General features: G+C 48.2%; 1 pseudogene; it reads right to left on the bottom strand.

The window, feature by feature from the left end:
* Window positions 1-6,820: 6,820 nt before the first annotated feature.
* On the bottom strand, window positions 6,821-6,938 carry LOC136660735 (5S ribosomal RNA; annotated as a pseudogene).
* Window positions 6,939-13,653: the final 6,715 nt, after the last annotated feature.

A 13,653-nucleotide genomic window follows, 5' to 3' on the forward strand; every position in this document is an offset into this window, starting at 1 on the left:
TTTTACTGTCATATGGACGCATCGCGTGGATGAGTTGTCTTTAGGTGTCCTCATATCCTGAGGTCGGCCATCATGAAAAAGGAATCTCAGACATGAAGATGGAAAATCTTCTCATTATCCCAAATCATAGTAAGAACATAAGAACATAAGAAGAGCCCTGCTGGATCAGGTTCAGGGCCCATCGAGTCCAGCTTCATGTATCTCACAGTGGCCCACAAGGAAGCACACAAGATGCCCATATCCTGTTGCCCTCATAATGAGCGACTAGTTAATCTCAGATTGTACATACCCATCGTGGCTTGTAACCTGTGATGGAGTTTTCCTCCAGAAATCAGTCCAATCCCCTTTTAAAGGCATCTAGGCTGGATGCCATCACCACATCCTGTGGCAAGGAGTTCCACAGACTAATTACACGCTGGGTCAAGAAATATTTTTTTGTCTGTTCTAACTCTCCCGACACTCAATTTTAGTGGCTATCCCCTAGTTGTGGTGTTGTGTGAGAGGGAAAAGACCATCCCTCCATCCACTCTATCCATCCCCTGCATAATTTTGTATTTCTCAATCATATCCCTTCTCAGGCATTTCTGAACTTAAGAGCCTCAAGCGCTGCAGCCTTTCCTTGTAAGGGAGGTGCCCCAGCCCAGTAAGCATTTTGGTTGCCCTCTTCTACATCTTTTCTAGTTCCACTATACTCTTTTTAAGATGTGGGGACTAGAACTGAACACGATACTCTAGGTGAGACCATACCACTGATTTGTAAATGGTATTATAATATTAGCTGTTTTATTCTCAGTCCCCTTTGGAATGATCCCTAGCATGGAATCGACTTTCTTCACTGCCACCGCACATTGGGTTGACACTTTCATTGGGCTGTCCACCACCACCCCAAGATCTCCCTCCTGAGCTGTCGTAGACAGTTCAGACCCTATTAGCCTATATGTAAAGTTTGGATATTTTTGCACCAATGTGCATGGCTTTACACTTACCTACACTGAAACACAATGTCTGAGGACTCTTGTTGAACTCATGCCTAGAATGATATAGAGTACTAGACTCGACAGGTCATCTAGTCCAAACTTCTGCTCAGCACAGGTGACTACAGCATCCCTGACACGTTCCATCCATCCTCTGCTTGGAAACCTCCAATGGGGGAGAGCCCACAGGCTGCACAAGCCAAATTGTTCCAGTAACGGACAGTTAGGAAGTACTTCTGCATGTCTAGCCTAAAATGACTTTCCTATAGACTCTACCCATTGGTTGCGGTCCTGACCTCAGAAGTCACAGAGAGTAAGTTATCCCCTTCGTTGGCATGACAGCCCTTCAGATGCTTGAAGATGGACATCATATCTCCCCTTAGTCTTATCCAGGGTACACAAACCGAGCTCTTTGAACCATTCTTCATAGGACCTGGTTTCCAGATCTCTTGCCGTCTTCATTGCCTGTTTCTGAACCTGCTCCATCTTATCAGCATCCTTCCTAAAACAGGATACCCCAAACAGGACACAACATTCCAAGTGAGTTCTGAGCGGTATAGAGTGGAAGAGAGCAGAAGCAGCATTGGGTACGGTCAACGCCAGAATGGGTGACCACTTTGAACCCCATGCATGCTCTCTAGAGTTCCAGAAGGGACAAAAGGTGGCGTATAAATGTAAGCAATAAATTCTCTGACCACTTGGAGGACAAGGATATTCCATAGCCACGACTGTGGAGACAGTGGGACTGCAAAGTGGGTTACAGGATCTTGTGCCAAGACTGTCATTACAAAAGCTAGCAGAGAACCTCTCTTTTCCCCAGCCAGCCCTCCTGGGAGGTCAGTCGCTGCTCTTGTCTTGCTGGTTTGAATTAGACGGTCATGTTTCCTGGAAGCCTTTTTCTGATTAGCAGCTCTGCGCCCACACTGACGCCCTCCTCGCTTGTATTTTATTATCATATTCTGGCGCAGATCCTCCCCCCCCCCAAATGAAGTTGTAATGTACTCCTCGCAGGAGCCTGGCCAGAATGACTGGTTTCTGCAAGGCCCACCCAAACCCTGTGGCTCCCTCTTGCTGGGTGGGGTGTCACAGTGGAAAGCTAGAATATCCTTGATTTGAGTGGGAAGGCGAGGATGGCGTTTTTTGCACTCCCCATTCTTGAATTAGTAGAACATGACTCATAGCAGTGGGGCAGTCCAAAGGGCCATCTCCTCTCATAAATGGTCTCCCAGCCTGATGTCTGGCTCTTGGAGGAAGCGCAAAAGCCCTGTCCTCAGCATCTGGTAGTCGGAGCTAAACTACCCCTGAACATGGAGGTTCAACCCCTAACGGGTCATGGCTGATAGCACCGATTGGCCTCTTTCCCCCAAGGATGTTGCTAATTTGTTTGCAAAGCCTTCTGAGCGAGAGGCCGTCACCACATCCTGTGGCAAAGAATTCCTCATTAATTATGTGTTGTATGACAGAAGTCTGTAGTCTGCTTTTCTCTGACTTTTTGCCAGCCTGTTTCACACTGGATGGTCCCAAGTTCTGTTTGCTTTATTCACACTCTCCACATCCTCTAGGATTTTATAAGCCTCTATCATATTGTCCCTTTTATGCCTGAGGATGAGCTGGTGGACGGTAGGCGGAGCTGGTGGCCAAACCTTCCAGTAAAAATTGTGCCTTTGCCATGAATTCTCACAGAGCAGCTTAAGGCAGGCCACACTTCCTCTGAGCCTCACAGCACAATCCTATACTGACCTTCAGGTCCAGGATGGGAGTGAGGATGGCAGTGCAGGCCTCCACTATATCCTAATCCCTGTCTTGGACCTGAAAGCCCTACACAGGGCTACCTGAATTTGCGCCAGCAGTTTAGCTGGTGCAGACCTGAGTAGCCCCATTGATCAGGCTGGAGTGTTACACACATTCCCTTACCTCGAGGAGACACACATTCCCTTACCTCCCCTTAACTGGTGCTGAATACAGTGTAAGCCACTTTCCACTATGCCAGCACATGTTAGGACTGGGCTTTCCCATTTTCAGTATGGGAATAATGATACCTTACAGGGTTGTTGCAAGAATCCCATTAAGAGAATACACATGCACTTTGCAATCTCAGAAAGTTATATATGTAAACTCATGAATTTACACTATACACTAATTATACACTATAAATTATACACAAATTATACACTATAGTGCATGTATATAGTGTCTCTATATGTATTTATATAGTGTGTATCTATGTATGTTACATTTATTATATACATATTATTAACCCCCTGGGGGCTGGGGATAAGAATAGGCCCTCAGTTTGCCTGTACTTGTCGTAAGAGGAGACTAAACAGCCACCGGGTAGATGGGACTCATCAGCCTGGGAAGGCAGCTCATCTGAGAGAAGGAAAACTCTGATCCCAAACCTCCACTGCCTTGTGGCTACATCCAGTTATGGAAAAGGCTTCAGGAGTCAACCTTGAGGCAAAATCCAGAGCCGGAGTCCCTGAGGCAGTTCATGGCTGAACACAGTCATGTTCTGGCAACTCCTGCGACGCCGCTGGAACCAACCGTATTGGCCTTTCCATTGGACCATTTCAGCAACGTGGAGAGGGGGGATTTGCTGCCTGGGTAACAGCCTATCCTCCATACCTACTTTACCCAGGCTTCGCGCACTGGAGAGGACACTCTGTTCCAGAACCACCATTCAGAGCGTGACACCATAGTCTTCCGAGACTGAAGGATGCCAACAACATATACACTCTTTATACTATAATACTATAATTCATGCAGGTAAAGGTTGGACCTTGGTATCTGTGGGGGGATCTGTTCCCGGACCCCCCACGGATACCAAACCTGTGGATATTGTGATTTGTGGGGGCCCCCACAGAGCACCTCCAGATGCCACTGGAAGTGCCTGGTCACTCCTGGAGGTACTCTGAGGTGTGGGGAGGCTGCACCCAACAAGGCCTGTGAGAAGCACTTCCAGTTTCTCGGCAAATCAGAAGTGCCTCTCAGAGGCCTCCAGGACAAGGAGGCTAGCAAGCTCACATGGTCTTCTCGCACCTCAGAACACCCTTAGATGTAGCTGGAAGGTACGTCCGGTCATATCTGGAGGCCCTCTGCGGCCCCTCCAGACATGGGTTCAGAACCTGTTTTGGGTCAAATCAGCGAGTTCCAAACCCACAGATAAGGAGGGCCCACTGTAGTGCATAGAGTGCACAGAGGCAGTTACTTGACCCAATTAACTACAATGCTCAAAACTAAAAAGGGAACACTTAAACAACACATCCGAGATCTGAATGAACGAAATATTCCTATTAAATGCTTTGTTCCCGACATAGTTGAATGTGCTGACAACAAAATCACACAACAATCATCAATGGAAATCACATTTATTAACCCATGGAGGTCTGGGTTTGGTGTCATACTCAAAATTGAAGTGGAAAAACACACTACAGGCTGATCCAACTTCGATGTAATGCCCATACAGCAAGTCAAAATGAGGCTCAGTAGTGTGTGTGGCCTCCACGTGCCTGTATGACCTCCCTACAACGCCTGGGCATGCTCCTGATGAGGTGGCGGATAGTCTCCTGAGGGATCGCCTCCCAGACCTGGACTAAAGCATCCGCCAACTCCTGGACAGTCTGTGGTGCAATGTGGCGCTGGTGGATGGAGCGAGACATGATGTCCCAGATGTGCTCAATTGGATTCAGGTCTGGGGAACGGGCGGGCCAGTCCATAGCATCAATGCCTTCATCTTGCAGGAACTGCTGACACACTCCAGCCACATGAGGTCTAGCATTGTCCTGCATTAGGAGGAACCCAGGGCCAACCGCGCCAGCATATGGTCTCACAAGGGGTCTGAGGATCTCGTCTTGGTACCTAATGGCAGTCAGGCTATCTCTGGCGAGCACTTGGAGGGCTGTGCAGCCCCCCAAAGAAATGCCACCCCACACCATTACTGACCCACTGCCAAACCGGTCATGCTGGAGGATGTTCCAGGCAGCAGAACGTTCTCCCTGCCGTCTCCAGACTCTGTCATGTCTATCACATGTGCTCAATGTGAACCTGCTTTCATCTGTGAAGAGCACAGGGCGCCAGTGGCGAGGTTGCCAATCTTGGTGTTCTCTGGCAAATGCCAAACGTCCTGCACAGTGTCGGGCTGTCAGCACAACCCCCACCTGTGGACATCGGGCCCTCATACCACCCTCATGGAGTCTGTTTCTGACCGTTTGAGCAGACACATGCACATTTGTGGCCTGCTGGAGGTCATTTTGCAGGGCTCTGGCAGTGCTCCTCCTGGTACGAAGGCGGAGGTAGCGGTCCTGATGCTGGGTTGTTGCCCTTCCACGGCCTCCTCCACGTCTCCTGGTGTACTGGCCTGTCTCCTGGAAGTGCCTCCATGCTCTGGACACCACACTGACAAACACAGCAAACCTTCTTGCCACAGCTCGCATTGATGTGCCATCCTGGATGAGCTGCACTACCTGAGCCACTTGTGTGGGTTGCAGACTCCGCCTCATGCTGCCACTAGAGTGACAGCACCGCCAGCATTCAAAGGTCACCCAAACATCAGCCAGAAAGCATAGGGACTGCGCAGTGGTCTGTGGTCACCACCTGCAGAACCACTCCTTTATTGGGGGTGTCTTGTTACTTGCCTATGATTTCCACCTGTTGTCTACTCCATTTGTGCAACAGCATGTGAACTTGATTGTCAATCGGGGTGGCTTCCTAGGTGGACAGTTTGATTTCACAGAAGTGTGATTGACCTGGAGTGACATTGTGTTGTTTAAGTGTTCCCTTTATTGCTTTGAGCAGTGTAGTTAATGTATTAGACCAACTGCTTGAAATGTTCCCCGTTGGCATCTATACCCTGCTGGCACTGTTGACTAAGGGATCTGCAGACGTCCTTCAATGTGTGTGCTGGGATGGTTCCGCACGTCTCTTCAATGACTTCCCTTCGATGCTCAAGTGCTGGAGGTTTTCTGCAAGGAAGTATGCATGAATTAGAGCTCATTAAAAGGTACCTCTCCAAAATTGCCAATTTTTTGTGCATTGTTCTGCCATTTTGTCAAGAATCACGTGTATTATACAAGGTTCTTTTAAGGACAATATCAAGATAATACAAGTGATTTCGGTTCATACACTCAAAAAGCACTGCAAAATACAGCCCGATCTAACCTCCCACCATCTTTCACCATGCAGCCACACTGACAGAGCATGCACTGCATGCTGTGGTGGGGAGGCCTGACAGAGGTAAGCAATCTGTTTTACTTACCTCTTGGTAGGCTGCCTGATCACCTATGGGGCTCCAGTTAATTTGCTGGTGTACATCTGGGGAGAGAAAGGGGGTGATGTTGGCTGAAAAATTAAGGATAGGCCCCAGTGTGTGCTGTGGAGACCCACCCTCTCCAGCCCATGCCCCATGAGAGAGGAGCAGAGGCAAGTAGGTGGATGCAAGTGGGGGTCCCACTTTCAAAACCCTCCTCTCCAATCTGGAATCGCAGAATGGAGAAAGGGCAGAAATGATGGTTAGCAACCTTCAGTCTGGAAAGGCTATGGTATAAGCCTACAGCACCCGGTATTCCCAGGCGGTCTCCGATCCAAGTACTAACCAGGCCCGACCCTACTTAGCTTCCGAGATCAGACAAGATCGGGAGATAGTGTTCAGTATAGGGAGATGGTTGGCAACCTTCAGTCTGGAAAGACTATGGTATAAGCCTACAGCACCCAGTATTCCCAGGCGGTCTCCCATCCAAGTACTAACCAGGCCCGACCCTGCTTAGCTTCCGAGATCAGACAAGATCGGGAGATAGTGTTCAGTATAGGGAGATGGTTGGCAACCTTCAGTCTGGAAAGGCTATGGTATAAGCCTACAGCACCCGGTATTCCCAGGCGGTCTCCCATCCAAGTACTAACCAGGCCTGACCCTGCTTAGCTTCTGAGATCAGACGAGATCGGGCATGTGCAGGGTAAAGGGCAGAAAGGGACGGCTAAAATAACGTAGGATGTTGAAGCATCTTCCCTATGAGGCAAAGGAGACCAGTGAGAGCCAATGTCCATCCTCAGTGGGCTGGTCCAGTCTAGAACTGAAGATCTTTTGGTGTTTATGCTAATATTCCAGGCTGCAGTTCCAGGCCCCAGGGCATCCTGGCACACTCTGGTGTAGAAGCTACCACCAGGTGCTTTAACGTTCACTTGTTTCACTGCTGCTCTTGGAACAGGTAGCATTTCGAGTCTAAGGAAATGAGAAAACCCCCCACCCCCCCCCCCACCACCTCTGGTAAGACCTCCAAGCTCTGATTTTTGTGGGCTATTTTTGGTTTTTAGGGGAGACCAGAAACAGCCCCCCCCCAAAAAAAAAAAAAAAAATCAGGGAAATGAAACTAACAGAGCATTAATGATTACAGTGGGCTGTCAGTATCCTTGGGGGTTCTGTTCCAGGACCTCCCGTGGATACCGAATTCTGCAGATAATTAAATCCATGAGCAAAGGGGTCCTTCAAAGGCTCTCCCAGACGTGACCGGTTGCTGAGATCCATGGATGCCTAGCCTGCGGATAAGGAAGGCCCACTCTATCTTCCTATTCTGAATGGACAACTGAGGCCGAGAAGGAGTGATCTGCCCAAGGTCACTACTTGTGCAATCTTATGCATGTCTACTCAAAAGCAAGACACACTGAATTCAATGGGGCTGACTCCCAGGAAAGAGTATTTAGGACGGCAGCTTTGGCAAGTTGATGGCTGCTGCAGCTGTCATGATGTTGTGATGAGTCGTCATTTTTCAAAACCCCTGAGTCGCAGAATCTTTTCTTGCAGGGAAAAATGTTCCAGCTGCCATCGATCTCTTTCCCTGCGGTATTCTGTTTTGAGCCGACGAGACCCGACTCTTGTTTTCTTGCAGCCTTGACCAGCCCAGAGATCCAGCACCCCTTCTCACTTCCCCAGAGAGGATCAAAACTGCTCCATGCGCTCGTGTGGCTTCTCTCAAAGATTCCTGTGACAGCCAAGCTCTTTCCAGGTACCTGACCCTAGAATAAATATCCCTCTCGGAGCTCAGCTGCTGCTCAAACACACTGGGATTGAGTCTCTCTTGCGCTCTGTCCCCACATACAGTCTACCCACACATCACCTCTGTTGACAAAGCCAAAAATAACAGCCGCAGCTCTCTCCCCCGCTGAATGGGGCTCTCTCTGCCTCCCGCCTGGATCTCTCCCCCAGGATGACACTATCAATATTTAGAAATGTGGCGACTTCCAGGCTCTGGTGATTAATAAGGGAACTGGGCTGTCAAGCAGAATTCCTGCAGCCCTCCTGTGGTTGCTACAGATGTGTAGTGTCTATTGGCCTGGCTCCCCCCCCCAACTCCCAGGAGAGATGGTGGGAGGTGGGGGGAGAGGAGAGGATTTGGCCAAGGCGACCGCTGAGAAAGGGCTCATGCACAAGGAGACTGTGTAGTTCTCTCCTGGGAGGAGAAGGGCCGAGCTAGTCGAGTGGTTCAGCCGGAGGATGTCTTCTTAATGAAGAGGTCATTTAGCAGAAGCACCCAGGTGCCTCTGCTAAGACAGAGGCAGTCGCTTTCTGCTGAGTCAGACTGTTGCTCCATCTACCTCAGCATGGTGTTCACTGACTGGCAGCAACAGCTTTTGCTGAGTCAGACCACTGCTCCATTCACCTAAGCATGGTCTGCACTGAACAACAGCGGATGCTTTCTGCTGAGTCAGACTGCTGGTCCATCTACCTCAGCAAGGTCTGCACTGACTGGCTGCAACAGCTTTTTGCTGAGTCAGACCACTGGTCCATCTACCTCAGTATGGTCTTCACTGACTGGCAGCAACAGCTTTTGCTGAGTCAGACCATTGCTCCTTCCACCTTAGCATGGTCTGCACTGACTGGCAGCAGCAGCTTTCTGCTGAGTCAGACCGCTGGTCCATCTACCTCACCATGGTCTACACTGACTGGCAGCAGCAGCTTTCTGCTGAGTCAGACCGCTGGTCCATCTACCTCAGCATGGCCTGCACTGACCTGCAGCAGCAGCAACTTTTCCAGTCTTACCTGAACATGCTGCCAGGGATTGAACCTGGCCAGGCCAGCTTTAAGCCAACTGGACCAATTGCTCCCAGTTGTGCGTCATGCCTAAGGGCCCCCAACGCTAGGGTAATCTAGTCTCTAGTCTTGTATGCAATTTTACATTAAAATGTGCTTAGATCCTTTTGGTGCATTAAGCAGATTTTGATTTCTTTCCATTCTACCTAGGAGATTTTACAGAATAAATTTTATTTTTATCTCTGACTCTCCAGACCTTGACTGTGATCCCCACAAAACAACAACAACAACAACAACAACAACAACAACAACAACAACAACAAAATGTTTCCAATGGGCCCTGCAGCTCCTGAGGCCGGCCCTGGAACCTGGGATCGTCCAGCCTCAGCAACCATGTCCGATATGGTAGCCATTCTGGCTTACCTCACAGGGCGGCTGTTGCGCAAATTGCAACAAGTGAATTTGAAGGGCAGGCTTGAACCCCTGGTGTCCGAATGACCCACTTCATTCTTAGAAGCTATTTGACTGGCGTTTCTGAATGAGGTGCAGAGCTTGGTGGCCTTGGTGTGGTGACACCTTTCTCAAGCTCCATTTTTAATCTGACCTTGTTCCTGAGAATGCCTCTGGTATTTGGTAAGTCACAGCCTAGAATACCTGAGTTGCTTAAGCTGACATATTGCATTTCTGTTGGTCTGTGGTATTTTGCTGCCACCTGCCGACTGGAAGTGGTATAGCCCTTGAATTTGCCTTAGACCAGACTGCATCTGAATAGGAAAAGGAGCAGTCAAGCAAAGTATCAAGGCTGTATCTGGATCTGGCCGGCTGGCCTAAGTCCTCCTGATACCTGAGGCCGCTTGTCAAATGCTGCCCCCTTACCTGATGATGCACCAACCTCAGCTCCTCCCACTCTCCTGTCCTCTACACTTCCTCTTTAATTCTTATTTTCAGTTGCCATTGAAAAAAAATAATCAGCCTGATCTCCAGTGGTAGGCATTTCCATATGCTGGGTGCCACCACAGAAAAGGCCCTCTCCTAGATCACTGCCAAATTAACCTTTGTTAGTCAGAAATGGCAGACACCCCAGACCTTCCACCCCTCAGGTAGTGGACTGTTTCAGAAAGGGGAGAGGTGGTTCTTCAGGTACTTTGGTCCTATGCCAGTGGTTCCCAAACTGTGAGCCGAGGTTCCCTGGGCAACCACAGAAACCAGCCAGGGGAGCTGCAGAGTCCTTGTGAAAAATCCACTACCTTACACAGTGCATAGGGTTGTAGCCCTAATGGGGAACTGTGGCCAATGGCCCCAGGGCCTAGGAGAGAGGGGCAAAGGGGGTGATTTGTACCTGGGCCCAGGGTCAAAAGGGGGGGTCCAGGAGCCAAAGGAGAGGGCCCAGAAATTTCCTGGTATCTGACATTTTCCTGTCTGCTGGGGACGCTATTATGACTGGGGATGCTGGGGACACTACTGATGCCACATGGGTGGGTAGACCTGGGCTCCAAAGACTTTTCCAGCTGCCTCTAACCTTCCCCTCACCCTGCTTCGGCCCTCCCTGCCCCTATTCTGCTTGCCCATCACTACCCTCCCCGCTCTGTTTCACCCCTCCCCCTTTGCAAAGGGGCCCAAAAGAAACTTTGTGCCCCCTAATAGAATTCCACTCAGAGACCCTGGATGGAGGTCCATCGGGGGTGACACAATGAGCTCTTGCACTGGTTGAAGCAAACGCTAGTGATGCCTCTGATCTCAAGCCGGGACTAATAATGGAAATGGTCTCTGACAAAGATGCTGGAATTAACACAATGCACTGACTCATGTTCAAACACTGAATGCAGCTTACAAATATTGCTCCAGCAGAGGGCGCCAAAGACTATATGTTTCGTCTCCAAAAACAGGAGGGTTTTTTTGTTTCTTTAATATGCAATTATGAAAAAATCTTTTTTTTTTCTAACCGCAAAACAGTGTGAATCAGATTGCTGGACGTTATCAGGAGGCCAGCAAATTGAAGAAGAGGAATAAGAGGTGCCATTTTCATTCTCCTAAGCTTGTTGCCTCCATGGTCAACCCTTTGGTTGACACAATATTCCACGGATGCACAGCGCACTCCTGGGCAAGTCCTCTCAAATGTAAGCCTCATTACATTCAAGGGGGCTTACATTCATGTAATAGGCTTGCAGCTTAAGAAATGCAACATAGGTGTCAGTCACTTGTTCTTGGTTGCTCCTGCATCAAGCACAAGGTCTTTGTCTTTACTTTCATGATGAAACCAAAACGCTTTGTCACTCTTTAACTGTTCCCAACTGGACCGGCCCAAGACCTCTTGATGCCTGGGGCAGCATGACAAACACTATCCCCTTTAACTGATGCTATGCCTGCCTTAACTTCTCCCACCCTCCAATGGTCTAGCAACCTCCCCTCCACATTTCCTCTTCCTCTGCAATTCAATCAAGGAAGTGGAAAGAGAAAGAGGAGCAATGAAGGCAAATAGGCAGACAGAGATGCCCCCCTCCCCACTAATCTGTTGCTTGCTACAACAGCATCAGTTGGCCTCATGGATGGGACTGCCCTATTTCCTGGCATTGTTTTTTAGGGATTGTTTTCCCCCTAAGAAGGAAACAGTTATTAGTAAGTGTCCCAACTGTTCAGTTTGTACACGAAAGGTGCTCCAGAGCTAGACAATCCCCCCCCCACACACACACACTGAAAACATTCAGTTGTGTCAAGCTTGCCACCGTTCAGCCTGAAAAATCAGCCCCCTTCACCTGTTTTCGACCTGGTCTGAAAATCTGCTTTCCCTGTTAAACAAACAAACAAACAAAAGACATGGATGGGGAGATACAACAAGGGTGGACTGACACAAAACCAATCCTGGGATGCAAGGCCTATTGAACTCTGATGCAGGTGGAAAAATATTAGGAGAGCCAAATGACACTTTAGTCTTCAAGTGCATCAATACCTGTCCCAATCCATTCTATATTACAGCAGGAAGGCCAGATGATTCATGCTGTCAGTGAAAAACTTTTGCAAGATGGGATAGATCATAGGACATGAGAAGCCGCAATCCTGTAAGAGACACTTCTGGAACGTTTCATGTTCTTTGATCTCCAGTTCTTGAAAGCACCCATCTCATCATGGGATGTTTCCCATTATCATAAAGAGTCCTCCCTGCTATTTTTAATTGCACCTTTTCCAGAACCTTGTTCCAAATGTTTTCCGCAATGAATCTCATCCCTTTCTTTCCGTTCTATTCACCTAAATAGTGAATGACTCAAGCTGTCTCCAGGCTGGAAAACAGGACTTCCTACTCATGCACACCCAGCAGTGTCAGAACCAGACAAGGACGTGTTGCATCAGTGACATCTACTAAGAAGCATTGCTGGGGTTTGAATCACCCAGTGCAAGAACTCATTCTGTCACTCCCATGATGGTCGTCCTCCCATACCGGAGCATACAAAATAAATTACAATATCATGCGTACAAACCTAATGTAGTGGCATTGCCAGGGTTGGTGTAAACCCCATCTATTTATTTATTTATTTATTTATTTATTTATTTATATAACAGGTCACCCAATCAATCAACAGCCAACAAAAAAACCCATGGCCAATTCGATTGCACTCACACAACTGAGTCGGAGCTCTAGCATTAGCTCTGAGACATGGAAAGGAGTGCTGACTCATACTTATTGATTCTCTGCCGTGTCATAATAAGACCTCATTGGCTCTCAGAACAATCAGTCTCATCGGTCTGTTTCGAGTCAAGGAACTCAACTCCACTTTTTGTTACATAAGGCAGTTGTGTTTTCTTTTTCTGGTTATTTGGCTATAATATCTGATAGAATATTTCAACTCAGTTTGTTTCATTGCATTCTGCATTAAATTATCCATCAAACAATATGCAACATGATGGTATTATTCATAGATGTGAAGGTTTTCACAATTTTGGCCATTAGCAGTGTCTTCCCCAGGTCACTGTGTGTTTTGCACCCCTAAGTGATGCCATTGTATTTACTTGTTCAAGGGGTTCACCCAAATTCTAGGATGGGCTGGGGAACTTTGATTGTATTTACAGTTTACACTGGGAAGCTGTCAACACTGGGCTGCATTAACAGAGACACAGAGTTTAAATCAAGAAAACCAACAGTTCCCATCGGTCTTGCCTCAGTTAGACCTCACTTGGAATTCTAAGCTCTGATGTGGGCACCACATTAGGAGAAGGATTTTGATAACCTGGAGCAGGTTCCGAAAAGGGCATCAAAGCTGGAGAGAAACCTGGAAACCAAACCTGATGAAGAACGGTTTAAGGGGCTGTTTAGATTGGTGAAGACTAAGGGGAGACAAGATAGCCACCTTCAAGTATCTGAAGAACTGTCAGGCAGAAGAAGGGGAGGACTTAGCGTGTTAAGTCCAAGAAGACCCATTGGGGCCGTGGTGGCTTACCTGGGGGTAAGGGGTAGAGTTTCCCCTTGCCTCCTACTGAACCACTTCTGGACCCAATCTTGCGCTGGATAAAGCGCAGGCCTCCTGCCTGCCTGTTCCAGCTCAAGATGGGATTGCACTGCATGTTAATATATAATATGTATATACATATATTATAATATATATTATAAGCTTACATATATTATAAGCAGTTTTGCAATCTTGTGCATACATTTTGAGGCCAGCATGC

The sequence above is a fragment of the Tiliqua scincoides genome, chromosome 9 (assembly GCF_035046505.1).
Source record: "Tiliqua scincoides isolate rTilSci1 chromosome 9, rTilSci1.hap2, whole genome shotgun sequence".
NCBI lineage: Eukaryota > Metazoa > Chordata > Lepidosauria > Squamata > Scincidae > Tiliqua > Tiliqua scincoides.